Below are 23414 nucleotides of genomic sequence, written 5' to 3' on the forward strand. Positions count from 1 at the left end.
GAGTCTTTGTCCTTAGGCTTCAACCATTGCTCGATGCTGATCGGGATCATGTCCCTAACTAGAACCCCGCACTGAGCATTAATTTTTTGCTTGGTCCGGAGGGGTTCAATCGGTTGGCCAGCGCGATCAATTTCGATGATCGTGTACCTTTCATCTGCGCGCAACTTTCTCTTCGGGCCTCGTCTCGTTACCGAAGTGTTGCTCGATCTGGAGGGCTAGAAAAGAAGAAAAAGAAGAGAGTTAATATGTGTACATACCAAAAACAATTAATGCATCAATTAGCTATAGTCAGCACATGCTTAATTAATTAATATATATACCTAGCCGGACTCCGTTCGGTCACCGGAGCCGTCATCACGGTGTCCTTCCCCCTCCATTAGGTCACCGGAGCCGTCATCACGGTGTCCTTCCCCCTCCATTCGGTCACCGGAGCCGTCATCACGGTGTTCTTCCTCCTCCATTGTTTGATCATCGTCGTAGCCTGCTTCTTCATCCTGTCTTTCCAGACCATCGGTGCATGTGTCGTTGAGAAATGACAAGATGACATCACTTTCGTGTGCGATTATCTCCCCCAACACCGTTCTTTTGCTTCGTCTCGGGGGTGCGGATTGCTAACTCTTGAGCACTGCATTGGATTTCCTTGAAGAGGAAAGGATGATGCAGCAAAGTAGCATAAGTATTTCCCTCAGTTTTTTAGAACCAAGGTATCAATCCAGTAGGAGGCTACGCGCGAGTCCCTCGTACCTACAGAAAGCAAATAACTCCTCGCAACCAACGCGGTTAGGGGTTGTCAATCCCTTCACGGTCACTAATGAGAGTGAGATCTGATAGAGATGATAGATAATATTTTTGGTATTTTTATGATAAAGATGCAAAGTAAAATAAAATAAAAGTAAAAAGCAAAGGCAATAAATAAAGTGATGGAAGATTAATATGATGGAGATAGACCCGGGGGCTATAGGTTTCACTAGTGGCTTCTCTCAAGAGCATAAGTATTCTACGGTGGGTGAACGAATTACTGTTGAGCAATTGACAGAATTGAGCATAGTTATGAGAATATCTAGGTATGATCATGTATATAGGCATCACGTCCGAGACAAGTAGACCGACTCCTGCCTTCATCTACTACTATTACTCCACTCATCGACCGCTATCCAGCATGCATCTAGAGTATTAAGTACAAGAAAACAGAGTAACGCCTTAAGCAAGATGACATGATGTAGAGGGATAAATTCATGCAATATGATAAAAACCCCATCTTGTTATCCTCGATGGCAACAATACAATACGTGCCTTGCTGCCCCTCCTGTCACTGGGAAAGGACACCGCAAGATTGAACCCAAAGCTAAGCACTTCTCCCATTGCAAGAAAAACCAATCTAGTAGGCCAAACCAAACTGATAATTCGAAGAGACTTGCAAAGATAACCAATCATACATAAAAGAATTCAGAGAAGATTCAAATATTGTTCATAGATAATCTTGATCATAAACCCAAAATTCATCGGTCTCAACAAACACACCGCAAAAATAAGATTACATCGAATAGATCTCCACGAGAGAGGGGGAGAACATTGTATTGAGATCCAAAAAGAGAGAAGAAGCCATCTAGCTACTAACTATGGACCCGAAGGTCTGAGGTAAACTACTCACACTTCATCGGAGGGGCTATGGTGATGATGTAGAAGCCCTCCGTGGTGGATGCCCCCTCCGGCGGAGCTCCGGAACAGGCCCCAAGATGGGATCTCGTGGGTACAGAAGGTTGCGGCGGTGGAATTAGGTTTTTGGCTCCATCTCTGATCGGTTGGGGGTACATAGGTATATATAGGAGGAAGAAGTACGTCGGTGGAGCAACATGGGGCCCACGATGGTGGAGGGCACGCCCTAGGGGGGTGGGCGCGCCCCCTACCTCGCTCCCTCCTCGAAGCTTCCTTGACTTAGGGTCCAAGTCTCCTGGATCACGTTCGGTTAGAAAATCACGTTCCCGAAGGTTTCATTCCGTTTGGACTCCGTTTGATACTCCGTTTCTGCAAAACTCTGAAATAGGCAAAAAAAACAGCAATTCTGGGCTGGGCTTCCGGTTAATAGGTCAGTCCCAAAAATAATATGAAAGTGGAAAATAAAGCCCAATATTGTCCAAAACAGTAGATAATATACCATGGAGCAAGCAAAAATTATAGATACATTGGAGACGTATCAGGCATCCCCAAGCTTAATTCATTCTCGTCCTCGAGTAGGTAAATGATAAAAAAACAAATTTTTTGATGCGGAGTGCTACTTGGCATAATTTCAATGTAATTCTTCTTAATTGTGGTATGAATATTCAGATCCAAAAGATTCAAGACAAAAGTTTAATATTGACATAAAAATAATAATACTTCAAGCATACTAACAAAGCAATCATGTCTTCTCAAAATAACATGGCTAAAGAAAGTTATCCCTACAAAATCATATAGTATGGCTATGCTCTATCTTCACCACACAAAGTATTTAAATCATGCACAACCCCGATGACAAGCCAAGCAATTGTTTCATACTTATGACATTCTCAAAAAATTTCAATCTTCACGCAATACATGAGCGTGAGCCATGGATATAGCACTATATGTGGAATAGAATGGTGGTTGTGGAGAAGACAAAAAGAGGGAAGATAGTCTCACATCAAGTAGGCGTATCAACGGGCTATGGAGATGCCCATTAATGGATATCAATGTGAGTGAGTAGGGAATGCCATGCATCCAACTCGCTTTCTCATGAAGACCTAGGGCATTTTGAGGAAGCCCATCATTGGAATATACAAGCCAAGTTCTATAATGAAAAATACCCACTAGTATATGAAAGTGACAAAATGAGAGACTCTCTATCATGAAGATCATGGTGCTACTTTGAAGCACAAGTGTGGTAAAAGGATAGTAACATTGTCCCTTCTCTCTTTTTCTCTTATTTTTTTATTTGGGCCTTTTCTATTTTTTATGGCCTCTTTTTTTCTTTTTTTATTTAGTCCGGAGTCCCATCTCGACTTGTGGGGGAATCATAGTCTCCATCATCCTTTCCTCACTTGGGACAATGCTCTAATAATGATGATCATCACACTTTTATTTTCTTACAACTCAACAATTACAACTCGATACTTAGAACAAAATATGACTCTATGTGAATGCATCCGGCGGTGTACCGGGATATGCAATGAATCAAGAGTGACATGTATGAAAGAATTATGAACGGTGGCTTTGCCACAAATACGATGTCAACTACATGATCATGCTAAGCAATATGACAATGATGGAGCGTGTCATAATAAACGGAACGGCTGAAGGTTGCATGGCAATATATCTCGAAATGGCTATGGAAATGCCATTATAGGTAGGTATGGTGGCTGTTTTGAGGAAGGTATATGGTGGGTGTATGATACCGGCGAAAAGTGCGTGGTATTAGAGAGGCTACCAATGGTGGAAGGAAGAAAGTGTGTATAATCCATGGACTCAACATTAGTCATAAAGAACTCATATACTTATTGCAAAAATCTACAAGTTATCAAAGCAAAGTATTATGCGCATGCTCCTAGGGGGATAGATTGGTAGGAAAAGGCCATCGCTCGTCCCCGACCACCACTCATAAGGAAGACAATCAATAAATAAATCATGCTCTGACTTCATCACATAACGGTTCACCATACGTGCATGCTACGGGAATCACAAACCTTAACACAAGTATTTATCAAATTCGCAACTACTCAACTAGCATGACTCTTATATCACCATCTTTATATCTCAAAACAATTATCAAGCATCAAACTTTTCTTTAGTATTCAACACACTCATAAGGAAATTTTACAAATCTTGAATACCAAACATATTAAGATTATTTAAGAAAATTACCATGCTATTTAAGACTCTCAAAATAATCTAAGTGAAGCACTAGAGCAAAACTATATAACTCAAAAGATATAAGTGAAGCATATAGAGTATTCTAACAATTTCCAAATCATGTATGGCTCTCTCAAAAAGTGCGTACAGCAAGGATGATTGTGGTAAACTAAAAAGCAAAGACTCAAATCATACAAGATGCTCCAAGCAAAACACATATCATGTGGTGAATAAAAATATAGCTCCAAGTAAAGTTACCGATGGAAGTAGACGAAAGAGAGGGGATGCCTTCCGGGGCATCCCCAAGCTTTGACTTTTTGGTGTCCTTAGATTATCTTGGGGTGCCATGGGCATCCCCAAGCTTTGGCTCTTGCCACTCCTTCTTCCATAATCCATCAAAAATCTTTCACCCAAAACTTGAAAACTTCACAATACAAAACTCAACAGAAATCTCGTGAGCTCCATTAGAGAAAGAAAACAAAAGACCACTTCAAGGTACTGTAATGAACTCATTTTTTATTTATATTGGTGTTAAACCTACTGTACTGCAACTTCTCTATGGTTTATAAACTATTTTACTAGCCATAGATTCATCAAAATAAGCAAACAGCACGCGAAAAACAGAATCTGTCAAAAACAGAACAGTCTGTAGTAATCTATAACTAACGCAAACTTATGGAACTCCAAACAATCAGCCAAAATAGGACGACCTAGACAATTTGTTTATTGATCTGCAGCAATTGGAATCACTATTTTATCACGTTCTGGTGGTTTTTAACAATTGTTTTCCTGAACAGAAAGTTTCTGAAAATTACAACAAGATCAAATAACTATCATCCAAGAAGATCCTATAGGTTTAACTTGGCACAAACACTAATTCAAACATAAAAAAAATCTAACCATAGGCTAGATCTAAGATTTATTGAATAACAACAAGGAAAAATATTGGGTTGTCTCCCAACAAGCGCTTTTCTTTAAAGCCTTTTAGCTAGGCATTGATAATTTTAATGATGCTCACATGAAAGACAAGAATTGAAGCACAAAGAGAGCATCATAAAACTCGTGACAAACACATCTAAGTCTAACATACTTCCTATGCATAGGCATCTTATAAAAAAACAAATTATCATAGCAAGCAAAAACTAGCATATGCAAGGAATCGGAAAAGAACAATAGCAATCTCAACATAACGAGAGGTAATTTAGTAACATGAAAATTTCTATAACCATATTTTCCTCTCATAATAATTACATGTAGGATCATAAGAAAATTCAACAATATAGCTATCACATAACATATTCTCAACATGATCCATATGCATGCGAAGTTGACACTCTTCCAAAATAGTGGGATTATCATTAACTAAAGTCATGATTTCTCCAAGCCCACTTTTATCAAAAATTTCATAAGATTCAATATTATCCAAATATGTGGGACCTAAAGTTGACACTCTTCCAAACCCACTTTCAATATTATTACAAACACTATTATCAATCTTATATTCATCATGGGGCTTAAATAAATTTTCAAGATCATAAGAAGAATCTCCCCAATCATGATTATTGGACATAGCAAAACTAGCACCCCAAGCTTAGAGTTTTGCATATTATTAACATAATTTACATTAATAGAATTTATAATAAAATCATTGCAATCATGCTTTTTTATTCAAAGATCTATCGTGAAGCACTTCATCACAATTTTAAGATTTACGGATTTCAGGCAAAAGCTTATAAAGATAATCTAGTGCATCCAAATCACTAGGAATTGGTTCATCATAATTGGATCTCTTAAAAAAATTGGCAAGCGGATGAGGATCCATAGATATTAGCTTCTCTGTTTAGGAATAAATACTCAACTATTTCGACCAAGCGAGAAAACGAGCCAAGAAAGACATCAAAGCGAACGGAAAAGAGTGGGCGAATAAAACGGCAAGGGTGAAGTGTGGGAGAGGAAAACGAGAGGCAAATGGCAAATAATGTAATGCGGGAGATAAGGGATTGTGATGGGTACTTGGTATGTTGACTTTTGCGTAGACCTCTGCGGCAACGGTGCCAGAAATGGCTCGTTGTCGGGAGTCCAGATCTTGACTTGACTTTTGCATAAGCCTCCCCGGCAACGGCACCAGAAATCCTTCTTGCTACCTCTTGGGCACTTCGTTGGATTTCCTTGAAGAGGAAAGGGTGATGCAGCAAAGTAGCGTAAGTATTTCCCTCAGTTTTTGAGAACCAAGGTATCAATTCAGTAGGAAGCTATGCGCGAGTCCCTCGTACCTACACAAAGCAAATAACTCCTCGCAACCAACGCGATTAGGGGTTGTCTATCCCTTCACAGTCACTTACGAGAGTGAGATCTGATAGAGATGATAGATAATATTTTTGGTATTTTTATGATAAAGATGCAATAAAATAAAAGAAAAGTAAAAAAGCAAAGGCAATAAATAAAGTGATGGAAGATTAATATGATGGAGATAGACCCGGGGGGCATAGGTTTCACTAGTGGCTTCTCTCAAGAGCATAAGTATTCTACGGTGGGTGAACGAATTACGGTTGAGCAACTGACAGAATTGAGCATAGTTATGAGAATATCTAGGTATGATCATGTGTATAGGCATCACGTCCGAGACAAGTAGACCGACTCCTGCCTGCATCTACTACTATTACTCCACTCATCGACCGCTATCCAGCATGCATCTAGAGTATTAAGTACAAGAAAACAGAGTAACGCCTTAAGCAAGATGACATGATGTAGAGGGATAAATTCATGCAATATGATAAAAACCCCATCTTGTTATCCTCGATGGCAACAATACAATACGTGCCTTGCTGCCCCTCCTGTCACTGGGAAAGGACACCGCAAGATTGAACCCAAAGCTAAGCACTTCTCCCATTGCAAGAAAAACCAATCTAGTAGGCCAAACCAAACTGATAATTCGAAGAGACTTGCAAAGATAACCAATCATACATAAAAGAATTCAGAGAAGATTCAAATATTGTTCATAGATAATCTTGATCATAAACCCACAATTCATCGGTCTCAACAAACACACCGCAAAAAGAAGATTACATCGAATAGATCTCCCACAAGAGAGGGGGAGAACATTGTATTGAGATCCAAAAAGAGAGAAGAAGCCATCTAGCTACTAACTATGGACCCGAAGGTCTGAGGTAAACTACTCACACTTCATCGAAGGGGCTATGGTGATGATGTAGAAGCCCTCCATGATGGATGGCCCTCCGGCGGAGCTCCGGAACAGGCCCCAAGATGGGATCTCGTGGGTACAGAAGGTTGCGGCGGTGGAATTAGGTTTTTGGCTCCGTCTCTGATCGTTTGGGGGTACGTAGGTATATATATAGGAGGAAGAAGTACGTCGGTGGAGCAACGTGAGGCCACGAGGGTGGAGGGCGTGCCCTGGGGGGTGGGCGCCCCCCCCCCCTACCTCGTGCCCTCCTCGAAGCTTCCTTGACTTAGGGTCCAAGTCTCGTGGATCACGTTCGGATAGAAAATCACGTTCCCGAAGGTTTCATTCCGTTTGGATTCCGTTTGTTATTCCATTTCTACAAAACTCTGAAATAGGCAAAAACAGCAATTCTGGGCTGGGCTTCCGGTTAATAGGTTAGTCCCAAAAATAATATAAAAGTGGAAAATAAAGCCCAATATTGTCCCAAACAATAGATAATATAGCATGGAGCAATCAAAAATAATAGATACGTTGGAGACGTATCACGGATCCATAGTTTCTACAAATATTTACAACATGGCAATTCTTATTCAAACATGACAGATGGATATATTAGTGGCAAACGTTGAACTAGCTAGCTAAGCACAATACAGAATCATATTAGTGGCCTGGCATCGACGCTTCTCTAGGGTTTGGGGTGGCCTCGGCAACGCTTCAAGGGTTGGGGGTGGCCTCAACAACGCTTCAAGGGTTCGGGGTGGCCTCAGCGACAATGCTCTTTTAACTTGGTAAATTTGAGTGGCCTCAAGAGAGTTTGTCGATCGGGTAGGGGCGCGGCGGGAGGGGTAGGAGACCAACATTGTTTTCTTCTAGGGTTTAGGTGTCCTCGGGAGTTTTGGTCGAGCGAGAGGGCCGGTGGGTGCTCCGGACATCCCCCTCACTTTAATAAAGAACTACCTTAAAAAAAGACTTGCTTCGCAGCGGGTCCTTCTTCATTTTTCCTTTGTTTTTTCTTATATGTTTGTTTGCGTTTTCATTCTACATTTTCGTACATATGAAAAAAAATAATGTTTTTATACAAAAGTGCAAAATTTTTATGAACAAATTACAACATCTAAATTAACTATACATCTAAATAAATATAACTATACATCTGAAATTTTCCTAATCTTAAAACTAAACTAAGCATAAACTAAAATAATCTTAAAAAACATGTAAAAACATCTAAAAATAGCATCTAAAAACATCTAAAAACATGCAAAAAATCTAATAGCTAACACCCGGCAGGGGCGGAGGGGCACGGCGGAGGGGCCGGCGCCGGCGGGGCAGGGCAGGGGCGCGGGACAGGGGAGGGGCGCGGGAGCAGGCTGGTTCTCACAGGGGCCGGCGAGGCACGGTGGGCGGCGTGTCAGGGCCGGCAGGGGCGTGAGGGTCGACGCCGTCGTCGGGGCAGAGGGCGTCAGCGGCGGTGGCAGCGACGTTGAGCAGCCTGACGGCGTCGGTGGCGGCGGCGACGGTGACGGCAAGGCGGTGCAGGGGCGTCGGGCGGCGACGGCGAGGAGTAGCAGGGGCGTCGGGGGAAGAAGTGATGGATTTGGTCGAAACTGCTAAGTGTTTTCTTATATAACTAGGGCACTGGTCCCGGTTCGTAACAGCAACCGGGACTAAAGGGGTGGCATTGGTCCCAGTTGGTGCCACGAACCGGTATCAATGCACCCCTTTAGTTCCGGTTGGTGCCACCAACCGGGACCAACGGCCTTGTGTTGTTGCGCCCGTGTCGAAAGTTTAGTCCCACCTCGCTAGTTGAGAGGGGCGCGCAGTGGTTTATAAGCCGCACTGCCGCACCCCTCTCGAGCTCCTCTCCATTGCAGGCTTACGAGCATAATTGTGACTGCTATGCCTGATGGGCCTACTGGGCCTTATGCGGGCCTGAATCCTGGCCCCTGGATGGGTTTCTAGTCGTATTCAGGCCGTGGTGGCCTAGTAGGTGGCAATTCTTTTTAATTTTTCCCAGTTTTTTGCTTTATTTTTTGGTTTTGTTTCTACTTACAACAAACTACTTATTTTATTTTATTTTATTTTGTTTCTAATTACTTATTTATTTTATTTTATGACAATTCTTTTTGCTATTAAAGTTTCTAACAAACAAAGTTCTTTATGAAAATTCTTTTTTGCTTTTAATGATTTTGAACAGAAAATACTTTGATAATTTTAGCTGCATCAATTTTATATAATTTTAGTTTCATAAATTTTAGAGGTTGCTTATAATTTTTTGAACAGAAAATACTTTGATAATTTTAGTTTCATAAATTTTATTTATGTTATTAAAGTTTATTTTATTTTATGTTATTTTATTTTGTTTCAACTTATATATTTTATTTAAGTTTATTTTATTTTGTTTCAAATTACTTATTTATTTTATTTTATGATAATTCTTTTTGCTATTAAATTTTCATGCATTTACTGATTTTTTAGCTATAAGACCCTGAAATTGAAAAGCATTTCAGATGAACTCTGAAAAGGTTGAAAGTTGGCATGGTATCATCATTTCACCCACCTAGCATGTGCAAGAAAGTAGAGAGGCTTACAGCAAAAACTGGATGCACTTCGTGTACAAAACGGACAATCTCTTTCGAAGTATCAGGGTTTCATACGGAAACTCGTCTGTTATAAAAGGATATCATTTTTTTGAAATTATTTGAACTCCATACTTTTCTGTGTTCAAAATGCACCATTCAAAGCCACATCATCAATTTTCAACCCTTTCTGACTTTATTTGTTATTTTTCATGCATTTACTGATTTTTCATCTATAAGACCCTTAATTGAAAACCACTACAAATGAATTCTGAAAAGGTTGAAAGATGGCATGGTATCATCATTTCACCCACATAGCATGTGCAAGAAAGTAGAGAGGCTTACGACAAAAACTGGACGCCCTTCGTGTACAAAACGGACAATCTCTTTCGAAGTATCAGGGTTTCATACGGAAACTCGCCTGTTACAAAAGGATTTCATTTTTTTGAACTTATTTTAACTCCATACTTTTTTGTGTTCAAAATGTACCATTCAAAGCCACATCATCAATTTTCAACCCTTTCTGACTTCATTTGTTTTCTCATGCATTTACTGATTTTTTTGCTATAAGACCCTGAAATTGAAAAGCATTTCAAATGAACTCTGAAAAGGTTGAAAGTTGGCATGCATTTCACCCACATAGCATGTGCAAGAAAGTAAAGAGGCTTACAGCAAAAACTGGATGCACTTCATGTACAAAACGGACAATCTTTTTCGAAGTATCAGGGTTTCATATGGAAACTCGTCTGTTACAAAAGGATTTCATTTTTTTGAACATTTTTGAACTAAATACTTTTCTGTGTTCAAAATGCACCATTCAAAGCCACATCATCAATTTTCAACCCTTTCTAACTTCATTTGTTATTTTTCATGCATTTACAGATTTTTTCAGCTATAAGACCCTGAAATTGAAAAGCACTACAAATGAACTCTGAAAAGGTTGGAAGTTGGAATGGTATCATCATTTCACCCACATAGCATGTGCAAGAAAGTAGAGAGGCTTACGGCAAAAACTGGATGCACTTTGTGTACAAAACAGACAATCTTTTTCGAAGTATCAGGCTTTCATACGAAAACTCTTCTGTTACAAAAAGATTTCATTTTTTTGAACTTATTTGAACTCCATAGTTTTTCTGTGTTCAAAATGCACCATTCAAAGCCACATCATCAATTTTCAATCCTTTCTGACTTCATTTGTTTTTTTCATGCATTTACTATTTTTTCAGCTATAAGACCCTGAATTGAAAAGCACTACAAATGAACATGGATAGATAAGTGACCAAATTAATAGTAGTTCATCATCACATTAAAACCAAAGTACATACATAGTTTAAATTGAACAACATATAGCTCTCCAGAGCATCTAGTTAAACCATACATTGAAACTATGTAAAACCTTTCAATGCAACAGCAAATGCGATCATAATCACAACTAAGGTAACAATTGATCCAACGGCATAATGATACCAAGCCTCGGTATGAATGGCATATTTTCTAATCCTTCTAATCTTCAACCGCATTGCATCCATCTTGATCTTGGGATCATCGACGACATCCGCAACATGCAACTCCAATATCATCTTCTCCTCCTCAGTTTTTTTATTTTTTCCTTCAAGTAATTGTTTTTTTCTTCGACTAAATTTAACCTCTCGACAATAGGGTCGGTTGGAATTTCCGGTTCAACCACCTTCTACATAAATAAAATCTATGTCACGTTGGTCGGCATAATTGTCATAAACAATAAATGAACCAAATAGTTATAAAAAGATAATATATACCACATCTGAATCATAGACAGGACGAGGGCCGACGGGGGCGGATACCAGAACCATCGCACCATATAATAACAAGGAATAATAAAAGTAAGAAAATTAGACAAGTATCTATCTCAAGTAAGAATTTTTTCTTTCAAAAAGAAGATAAGAACAAGAGGCTCACCACGGTGGTGCCGGCGACGAGATCGGCGCGGGCGATCAACGGCAGTGAAGACGGGGACGGGACGTGACGGACCACTAAACCTAGAAAAATCTCGGGGAAAATGGAGCTCGGAGGTCGAGTTTCGGGAGAAAAAATATTAACTAGTGTGGCTCGGACATTTCATCGAACACCTCATGTGCATAGGAGGTAAGCTAGAGCACCCAAATGCCCTTCCCTCACCGGCCAGCAAAAAAAGAGCAGTGTGGAGTGCTCTGCTCGCCGGCGATGGGCTATATATAGGCAAATCATTTGTCCTGGTTCGTAGCTGGAACCGGGACCAATGGTGATAGGCTAGGAGCGAGGCCCATTGGTCCCAGTTCGTGCCTAGAACCGGGACAAATGGGTCCAGACGATCTGGGACCAAAGCCCGCGAGGCCCCAGCCGGCCACCTGGGCTCACGAACCAGGACGAATGCACCCGTTGGTCCCGTTTCGTATAAGAACCGAGACTAATGGGCTGGCCAGGCCCGAACAAAAGCCCCTTTTCTACTAGTGAAACATTCCTGAAGGGCAATAAGAGAATATATGAACCTAATATTAGGTACAAGATTCAGTGACCAGCATTAAAGATATAACTTGTTGAGAATGAGAACACTCACCAGGCAGCATCAGGATTATCACAATCTCCACACAGTGGAGGGTTTGCAGTAGACCTTCCGTCATAGCACCGGTTGTCCATTAGTTTCTGAAAAATCGCTACACCTACTCGATTTATCCTATCCTTTACTTTATTGAAATATTTGCAGCACATTGACCTTGTTAGAGCAGACATCGCTGGCAAAGTGCAAAACAAAATACTCCCTCCATCTCATAATGCAAGACGCTTTTTGACACTAAATGTCTTACATTATGGGACGGAGGGAGTAGATATTAGATAAGTAATTCACCATTTCATCACAACAGTCGAGTTGACATAGCATTTGGTAGCAACAATGGTATGTCCACAATGTAAAAAATAAAAAATCAATGATGTAATCATCAAACAATTTACCTTCCCATATCTTGACATCTTCTGGCAGTTCCTGGTATACAGGAGTAGCAGACCACACAAAGTAACCACCAGGTTGTAACAGTCTGTTCAATTCTAGCAAGAGCTTACCGCCTGCCAGACAACACTGATAAATTCAGACAACAGCAACATAGAGGAATGATATTGTACAAGAGGAGGCTTGTTGTAGAAGAAAGTAGCTTCAATATGCCACGGTACTCTACAGCGTGCACAGTGTACAGCATCAAAGACCCTGCTGGGAAATGGGAGCCTTTCGTACCCATAACCACTGATATAGCAGGGATTCCTCTCTCGACGGCAAACTGCACCTGAGCTTCATGCTCATCCTTAGGTGCAAACGACATCGTAAGCACATCTCTCTCAAACAGATATCCTCCAAAGCTAGCAACAACTCCACTGCCAACGTCTACCCGGGTCCGTTTTCCCCATGCCACATCTTTATGTGCCTGCGTGGTAGCATCAGGCATATCAAACAGAGAACCTCATATTTAAGTTTTAACTACATTTAATTCCTAAATCCAATGCATTTTCCTTTTTCCCCAAGGAAGGAATAATCCTATTATGTATAGAACTTGTGCGCAGCACTTGCTCAACGAATCATTTGCATTATCTGATCATAGCATGACTAGAGTAACTTATTGTGTATAAACACTACTAGAAAAACTGGGGTTGCCGACGGCCAAATCTATGCCGACGGCCCCCGTCAGCATCTGTGGACCTATGCCGACGGCCGAGGATAGGCCGTAGGCGTAGAATAGCTGTCGGCATACATCCATCTATGCCGACGGGGCCGTCGGCATAGACGAGGCCGTCGGGACCGCCCGAGATAGGCCTACGGGGCCCGTCGGCATAGGACACGCCGTCGGCATAGCCCAGGCACACCTGCCCGGTCAGCGCTGACCATTTGACGGCATTGATCCTACGCCGACGGGCTGTAACGGCGGCCGTCGGCATATCTGTGGCAGAGGTATGCCTACGGCATAGCCGTCGGCAAAGGCCCCTCTGCCACGTCAACGATCCGTGTGCCACGCCACGTCATCGATCCGTGTGTGCGCAGATATGCCGACGGCCTTGCCGTCGGCATATGTTTACTTTACTTAATTTTTAATTTTTACTTTGGTTATCTGTGGCAGAGGTATGCCTACGGCACAGCCGTCGGCATAGGCCCCTTCGCCACGTCATCGATCCTTGTGCCACGCCACGTCATCGATCCGTGGGACAACCTCCGTGTGTGCACAGATATGCCGATGGCCTTGCCGTCGGCATACGTGTATTTAATTTATTTTTTTATTTTGACTTTGTTTTGTTATTTTTACTTTATTTTACGTTTTGCTGTTGCATAAGATAATTATGCCTTATCTTGCTAAAAAAACATACCTGATGGTATATCGATTGCCCCCCGTTACGAACGTCGCTATCGCCATGTCACGGAGGGGGGAAACGGTCGACACAGAAGGAATTCTGGTTGGTGGGGGGATTCAGGGTGTAGCTATGTCACCGAAACATCGCACGGGTCCCGATGCATATGTGAAAGTGTTCATGCATGCGTAGACGCCCGTCTTGGGGCTCCGGGGTGTGCCCCCCCTGACGGACGGCGCTGCCACCGGCATCTCCGAGGGAAATATGGAAACAAAGCTAAGATTGAAGCTTCCATAGCTGAGGCAGTTATCCTAGAGGAGGTGTCAGACCTCAGGACATCATACTATCCAGACCACGTTCCCCATCTGCATAACAAGGTGCCTCGATACAATGAAAATGACATACTTATGCTAGAAAAGTTAAACGAAGACGCGGACGACGAGGAAGAGCCTCCAGCTCCGTCGGACAACGAAGATGATATGATTGATAGTGATGATGAGACGGACCGAGAAAGAGGTTACAACAGTGATGATTCATATGGGTTCTAGCAGATGTACGTTTCAAGTATTTTTTCTATAGTTTAGGAATATGCCTTTTTATGCATTTTTATTAATGTGTTTATTATCATGCCTTTTCCTTCATTTCATTAATTTACTAATTGCTTTTTCTCTTTTCAATGCAGGTTCGTGGAACATGGGAAAGGGGAAGGCCGACGGCGTGGGTTTCCTACGCAAGGTCGTCGGCCTGCCTAGTCGGAGTGGTCGAGCACGTAATCCTCCCCCTCGGCCACTTGACGATGACTCCTCACAGGGAGGTCGAGGGAGAGGTGCCCCTAGAGGAGGAGGGGGCGGGGGGAGAGCCTCTAGAGGACGAGGTGCTGGGGGAGAGCCACTACAGGGGGTCGCGGCCAGAAAGAGCGCACCCTCACCGACTTAGGGGTGTTATCTTCGAGGCCCTCCACTAGTGAGGTACCCTCCTCTAGTGAGGTACACTCTAGGGAAGAGGAGGAGGAGGAGGATGTGGTGGTGGAGGAGGAGGAGGAGGTGGAGGAGGAGGCAGGCAAGGAGGAGGAGGAGGTTGGGGAGGAGGTTGGGGAGGGGGAGGCAGGCGAGGAGGAGGGTGGTGGCGGGGATGATGGTGGTGACGGGAAGGGGGTTGACAAGAAGGGGTGGCTGCGTGGCAACGCAAAGCTACCAAAGCAGGTTCCTGCTACTGAGGAGCAGAAGTGGCTCATTGAGCCCATGGGAAAAGAGTAAGTGGTTCATTATTTTGCTTGTCACATGCTTATTCTGGTTGTTATTTATTTTTCTTGTCACATGCTAATAGTTCATTCTTTTGCAGCAACTGGATATATTCTAAAGGGGTCCGTATTCCCAACGGCCTCATCACCGTCTTGCTGAAGTTATATTGGCCGGGGTTGTACTGTCCTGATCCAGTCAGGCAGCCGGACCGTCGGGTTTTGGCCACGAGCTGGGACCACTGGGAAGCGGCCCGCCACGCGGACCATGAGACCCATGCCAAGGCCGTGATCACTACTTTCTGGGTGAGTTCTCTTCAGAAGCACAAGTCCATTCTAGTTTCATGAATGATTTAACTCATGGCTTCTTCCATTCTTGTTTCATGCATGATTGTAGAAATTCTATCGAGTTCTTCCGGAGCACAGGGCTAGACGGGACCAGATCGTGCTGCGCCAATGCAAGAAGAAGGCCCGCCAGATGCAGTACGAGGTGCGCTATGTGGCCATCTCCACATACTACCACGACTATCTTGGTGTGAAGATGACCAAGGAAGAAGCGCAGAGGATGGGCATTACCTTGGAGAGGCCCGAGTTCTTGGCGGTAAGTATAAAAGATTTTTCATTATGCTTTCATTATGCTTTCATTACCTTGTGGTACATTATGCTTTATGCTTCCATAACACCAATTTGGACACACCTACATGCCATTATGCTTTTATTATGTAGGTGTGTCCAAATTGGTGTTATGGAAAAGACGAGTCATGGGCGGCATTGGTGGATCTTTGGTGTGATGAGGCTGGAGCCTGGGCGGCTATGAGAACCAAAAATAAGGCTAACCGAGGGACAGAGGGAGTACATGCTCAGGGAAACCGAAACCACTATCTCCACAAGGCAGTTAATGTATGACTAACCCCATTAAACATTCTTCTTCTTCTATTTACCATCACTTTCTTATGTATGACTAACCTCTGTTTGGTGGTGCAGGAGGAGAAACTGAAGCGGCCGCTCTCACACATGCAGGCATGGGAGATCGCCCATACGCGGAAGGACCCCAAGCCTGGCGAGCCCAAGTACTACGGCAAGAAGACCGCAGGGAGGAAGAAGGCCTACTCTGAAGCGTATCTGAAGTTACATCCTGACACACCTGACCCCATTGCAGCGCCTCTGGACGACATGGCGGTGGTGAGGATGGGGCCCAAGGAGCACGGTCGGGAGGCGGTTTTCGATGCTGTGATCACTCCTAGTATCTCCTACGTACACACAGCTTCGTCGGATCGACCCGAGCCTGAGCCAGCGCACGAGCCAGCCAGTGACTAGTACACAGTCCCTCTTTCAGGAGCAACAATCTGTAAGTATTTTCCCTCTTATCTTCATTTCTCACTTCATTTTCCGCATTTAGTAGTTTTATGAGTTCCATCATGTCATACCGTAGGCCTACATGGAGTACACACGCCAGGAGACCATGGCGTGGCATCAGAGGCTTTATGAACACCAAGTGCAGAGGGATAGCCAGATGCAGCAGGCTTTTCAGGATATGGCGGCCGGCAGGTGTCGTCAGTTCCCTCCAGCACAATGCCCTCCAGCACAACCAGTGCTGATGAGCTTTGAGGAGTTTGTGGCACAGAACGCTGGCCCCTCGCCGGTTAGTTCATCCCCAATCTATTCACCCAAAGCATGTCATGCCTTTCAAGACAGTCATATATCTCGTGCATATGTCTTTTCAACATCCAGGGAACAGGTGGATCTTCCGTTGGCGGTGGTCTTCGCAGCACTCCGGAGACACGGAGCCCGACCACTCCGATCCACGGAGGCGGAGGCGGAGGTGGAGGCGGAGGCGGTCTTGGCGGTAGCGCTGCCGCTAGCAGTGACGACCTGGGCTTTGGCCGTCTTGGCGGTGACGACCTCCGCGGTGCTCGATGATCCTTGTGTGGTGATGATGCTTGAGATGACTTGTGTGTGGTGATGATCATTTAGATGACTTGTGTGCTTCTCTATATGCTTATGCTTATGTTGGTTGTGATGATGTTCATTTAGAGACTTGTGTGTGATGATGCTTATGCATATATTGTTGTGATGGAACCGGATGATATCCCGTTGTGTTCTATATGTCTATCCCATCATATATATCTGCTGATATGTGTTGCTATTTGAATTGAATTGATCTGAAAACAAACAGAAAAAAGAAAAAAAAAAGCAAAAGCAAACTATGCCACGGCTAGGCCGTCGGCATAGGGCTAGCGTGAGCTCCGAGTAGCTGACACGTGGCACCTATGCCGAAGGCCTGGCCGTCGGCATAATTTGAAACTAAGCCGACGGCCAGGCCGTCGGCATAGGCGCCCATGTGTCAACTACTGGGAGCTCTGTATGAAGGACTATGCCGACGGCCTGGCCGTCGGCTTAGTTTCAAATTATGCCGACGGCCAGGCCGTCGGCTTATTTTCAAATTTTGCCGACGGCCAGGCCGTCGGCAGGCCGTCGGCATAGCCCTGGTCCTAGAGCAGCGGCTGGTCGCCATGTGGCACACCTATGCTGACGGTCGAGCCGTCGGCATAGTTTTTGACTAAGCCGACGGCTAGGCTGTCGGTATAGTGGTGCCACGTGGCGACCGTTCGTTGGGCAGACTTGACGACGGCCGCCGTTATGCGTGATAGTTGCCGACGGCCAGGGCCGTCGGCATAGATGTACGGCCCCCGTCGGCGTATCATATATATCGACGGCTTTTCCATGCCGTCGGCCTCCCTGGCTGTGCCGACGCATATGTTGCCGATGGCCCTATGCCGACGGGGGCCGTCGGCATAGGCTATCCCGACGGGACTCAGGCCTATGCCGACGGCCCTGGCCGTCGGCATAGGGGGCGATTCCGGTAGTGAAACTGCTGCAATAATTATTTCACAATGCCAAGGCTCTGAACTTGTCAACTTCTGAATGATACTCTAAGGAATGGTAGCATGTCTGAGTGTTACCTCCTGAATGAAATCAATGTAATGCAGAGCACCATGCTTGAACTGAGTTCTGTCTCCCGGAAAGACGAAGTGCTCCCCGGAGACATTAAACCAGTTCTGGTGCCCCTTGTACTGCACCAGCTTGGTATGAGAAACGTTGCTATACCATATCTGCACCAACAAAACCTCGGTCAGTCAGGTAAACAAACCAAAACCATGTCTGAAGATATCTGAACTCAAGCATCAACACAGATAATTCAGTTCAGTGTCCAGCTAGAAAGAACCTGGTCTCTGCTCTTCGGCCACCTTATCGGACTCCGGAAACCCGGCGGCAGGTCGGAGGCTCCTCAGGGCAATGCCTCTCCATGTGCTCGTAGTGCTTGTTGCTCCGGATGTAATCGGCGGCTCCGGCCTTAACGTCGCAGAGCTTCCAGCTGTGGCTCGCTCCTTGTTGGACTCCGCGGTCTGTTGAGGAGCTCCGCGTCCTTGGCGTCCGGGAACACCTCGACATCGTCCGCCTGCTGCCGCTCTGTCATCGGCGCTCTCCTCTCTGACGCCGACCGGGGGCTTGTCGGCGCCCGCGGTCCCCTCCTCCGGAGCGGCGGGGCGGCGCAACAATGGGGCCTGGAACGGGGAGAACTCGGCGGGGGTGACGAGGGTGGAGGAGGCCATCCAGACGGCGACCAGGCAGAGCCCGACGAAGGCGGGGGCGGAGCAGCAGGAGGAGGATGCGGCGTGCTGCTGCTGACGCCACCGGACGTTGAGGCGCGTGTGCCCGAGCGCCATTGGTCGGCGGCTCCTTATCGCATCCAGCAATCCGGAGAGAGGGAAGATCCATGAAGGCTCAGAAGATACCAAAACACGATTGATTTCGCCGCGACAAGGAAGAAGAATCACGAGATAATTGCATTTATATTCCTCGTAGTTGCTGGCAACGTCTAACTTGGTCCTGGAATTTGCGTATTGCTTCAATACGACCCCGATACATGAAAATACATGATCAATACGGTTCCTAAGGTTGAAACAACAGTCGTGGCTGTACACATTGCATACGTAACTTGTATTTGCGTGAGTTTTTCCACGAAACCTATGTTTGATAAACAATGTTTGCTCACCTGCGAAACAGTTGCGCCACGAAAGGCTGCTTTTTGTTTGCTCGCCTGCTAGCTACAAGGGCAAGGGCAAGAGAATATAGGTGAACTTTTGTTCTCCTCTTTACACTTTTATCAAACCCGACAACTTCTCGCCCACAGCTTCGGCTTCAAGCGTGTTCCCGCCTTGAGCTCCACAGCTTCGGCTCCAAGGGAGCATGGGGGCATCTGCATGAAAGCTACGTCTACCAAACAAACGGAGACTAATCCGCCCGGCTAGGATGTTAACGATGTCTCATGTTCATACCACAAGTAGTAGCAAAACTTAACCACAACGAGAAGCTACTGCTGGTTGGAGACTAATCCGGCCTCATGATGTTAATGTCTCATGTTCATACTGCAAGCACTAGCAAGCTTAACCACAACTGGCTTCAGTTCAGCCTAGCGAGGACCCTAATCGATGGTCGTGTGCTTATCAGTGAGGTGATGGTGCTGCGACGCCAACCTCGATCAGGTGTGTGTCAAGTCACATCTCACCAACTCAGTGTGTTTGCCACTAATGGCGGCAGGGCCTCGTTAATTAACCTCCTCATGTGTGGCATCCGTTGCCGACAAAAGCCAACGCTACCATGCATTTTCGCTTTCCATTTCGCGCTATGCAAGTAGAGTATCCTTTAGATTCAGAAAGGCAGGAAAGCACATATAGAAAAAATCAGAAAAAAAGGAATAAAGCACGCCGCAGGGATTCGAACCCGCAAACTTTGCTGCGCGACCAAGCCACCAGAACAAGCGCGGTCTTGCATATGTGGGGATGCACACTTTACTATATGTACGCTTTGGCCTTTTAAAAAGTTTCATGAATTTATAAAATGTTCATGAGTTTTTTTTAGACGTTCATCGATTCAAAAAATGTCCAAGATTCCAAACTAAAGGTTCGTGTCTACAAAACAATGTCCATGAATTTATAAAAAATATTCAAAACAATGTATGGAAATGTAAAAAACAATCTTTTAAAAAATGTTCACTGATTCAACAAAATATTCATGAATTCAAAAAATGTTCGTCACAAACAAAAACTGTTCTTGAATATCAAAATTTGTTACCCTCGAAAAAAAAGAATATCAAAATTTGTTCCCAAATTCCAAGAATTTTTTGCCTATGCATAAAAACTTGTTCGCGAGTTCTAAAGCAATGTATGCAATTTCAATAAATGTTTATGAATTCAAATAATATTCACATATTTGTAAAAAACCATGATTTGAAAAAAATTTGCATTTTAAGAAATCATGTACGTATTGGGTCCCAGGGGGGGGGGGTACGCGTGGTTTTTTTTCAGTAAACAAATGGATTTTTAATGCCTCAAAAATTCCAAAATTGTATGTATATGCATGTATAGTAGCAAAATATCACTGTGCACTATTTCATCAATAAATGTGCTTGTATGTGAGAGATACAAAGAACAAAAATACATGAAAAAATACTTGATGAAGAAAAAATCATCAAAAATGCTAACATTATTTTAAATTCTAGGTCAGTTTTCGAAAATGGGGATTTTTTGTATTGCTAACCAAATTTTAAAATTCAGAATAAGAATTTATAACCAGGAAAAATTTGAAAATAAGAAAAAAAATTGCAAGTGAAAACTTTTTTGAAAACTTCTAATAGTTTTTTATACCGTGACCAAAATTTGAAACTTCAAACTATTTTGAAAAAAATGTGATTAGTTAATAATTTCTGAACTAGTTTTGAAAGCTCTAACAAATGTTGAATACTTTAAACATTATTTTATAAATTAAAATAAACAGAAAAGGAAGAAAAGAATAAAGAAACAGAAAAAAGAAAGTAAGGTTCGAAACCATGTTCATTTTTTTTTGAAACTCAAACCATGTTCATTTTATTAGTAGGAACTACTACTTTTTTTGCAATAAAAACTACTGCCAGCTTAATTCGCTAACACGTGCGTCCTTAAAAAAAAGTCTGGCATCATATAATATAGAAGACTTTCCATCCTGATATTACCAGAATGGGTCCCTTAGTGTGGTTGCTTGCGCGCCCAGATATGGGCCGGCGGTCGTTGGTTCGAAACTCTGCGGCGCATGGGCTTTTTCCTTTTTTGTATCTTATTTCTGGCTGCCACTGACATATGGGTCCCAGGCTGACGTGGCCCCGTGCTGATGTATCATACGAGAGAGTACGCGATATGTATGCAATGTGTAGAGCCAGGACTGTTGTTTCAACCTCAAGGACCGTATTGATCACGTATTTTCATGTATCGGGACCGTATTGAAGCAATACACAAGTTCCAGGACCAAGTTGGACGTCGCCAGCGACTACGAGGACTATAGATGCAATTATCTCGAATAATCACCAGGGAATCAAGCAGCAAAGCATCAGAAAAGGGAGAAAAATCCGGCCCTTTTGCTGCGAGCGATGGAATAGAATCGCGGACGGATCCAGATTTCTTCGTGTCCGGACGCGACCGCCGCCGCCTATCCGGCACCCTCCCGCGACACTCGCCCATATAAACCGTGCCCAATAACAAAAATAAATAAATATGAAAATAGAGTAAAAACTCACACGTTTCACCTTTGGATTTTCTTTAAACTAGCACGTTTTTTTATAGCAAATTCGGAAAATATAACACCTAATGTAAAAAACTAGAACTATGACCCCATCGGCCTAGTGTGGGCCGAAGAGGTTGTTTTCGGTCATCATTTGGCCGAAAAGAGTTGACCGAAGATATGCGTAGCTGGGCCGAAGACTTGGCGTCGGTGGAGGGCCAACCGAAAATAGTAACTTCGGCCACGCGACGACCGAAGTGGGCCTTTTTGGCTAGGCAGCGGCAAAAGAGAGGTTTTCGGCCTCCCATCGACCAAAGAGGTCTGGATAAGCCCCGCGCACGTATCCTTCCTCTCGTCTGTTCGCCTCTGTTCTTCCTTTCTCTGTCTCTCTCTCGTTCTTCTCTGTACCTCTCCACCCCGCACCGATCTCCTCCATTTGCCACCTATTTTCACATCCAAGCCACATAATCGGTAGATCGTAGCAATCCCCGACGGCCTATGGTGTTTTTTTGCTATGGGATAGTTTTCTGTGCATTTGGGGAGGAATAGCCATGGTGGGGAGGAGGAGCCATGGTGAGGAGGAGGAGGTGCGGTTGGGCAAGAGGTGCTGGTGAGGAAGAGTAGCTGCTGTGGAGGAGGAGGTGGTCAGGAGGAGGTGCGGCTTGGGGGTGACCGGAGTTCAACCTTCGGTCGTCGAGGGGGCGGCGCTGTCGTTGTCCGCTGGTGCAAGTACTCCGCGAGGTGGCCGGTGCCGCTGAGTCGAAGAGAGGAGCAAGAAGCTAGGGACACACGCTTCGAAGTTATAACCATGTCATCACAAATTTTCTCTGAATTATATAGTTTATTTAGTGTACATAAGTCATATTGCGAATTGTAGTGTTTGTGGAGGCATTTTAACGCATAGTTAGTGTAGTGGGTAATAATAGTGTTCGTTGTGATTAATAAGATGACAATGTCTGACAGGTGAAAATATCTGAATCAGTAAATTTGACTGTTTACTACGACACTAGTAATGTTCGATATAATGACTTGGGGGTTGATCGTCGCGAGTTTAAAAATGGCGTCATGACACTAGTTGTTGAGGAACGTATTAATTTCAAAAAGAATCCTACGCACACGCAAGATCATGGTGATGCATAGCAACGAGAGGGAAGAGTGTGTCCACGTACTCTCGTAGACCGAAAGCGGAAGCGTTAGCACAACGCGGTTGATGTAGATACGTCTCCAACGTATCTATAATTTTTGATTGCTCCATGCTATATTATCTACTGTTTTGGGCAATATTGGGCTTTATTTTCCACTTTTATATTATTTTTGGGACTAACCTATTAACCGGAGGCCCAACCCAGAATTGCTGGTTTTTGCCTATTTCAGTGCTTCGAAGAAAAGGAATATCAAACGGAGTCCAATTGACATGAAACTCCACAGAACTTATCTTTGGACCAGAAGAAGCCCATGGAGTACCGGAAGCTCACCAGGGGAGTCCCGGGCTGCCCACGAGGGTGGGTGGCGCCCCCCCTAGGGCGCGCCCCCCTACCTCGTGGACAGCCCGGAGGTCCACCGACGTACTTCTTTCACCCATATATACCCACGTACCCTAAAAACTTCGAAGACGAGA

General features: G+C 44.1%; 1 pseudogene; it reads right to left on the minus strand.

The window, feature by feature from the left end:
* The window catches only part of LOC125538559, a 64919-nt pseudogene extending 45989 nt beyond the window's left edge, over positions 1–18930 (minus strand).
* Positions 18931–23414: the final 4484 nt, after the last annotated feature.

Source organism: Triticum urartu, chromosome 2 (assembly GCF_003073215.2).
Source record: "Triticum urartu cultivar G1812 chromosome 2, Tu2.1, whole genome shotgun sequence".
Lineage (NCBI taxonomy): Eukaryota > Viridiplantae > Streptophyta > Magnoliopsida > Poales > Poaceae > Triticum > Triticum urartu.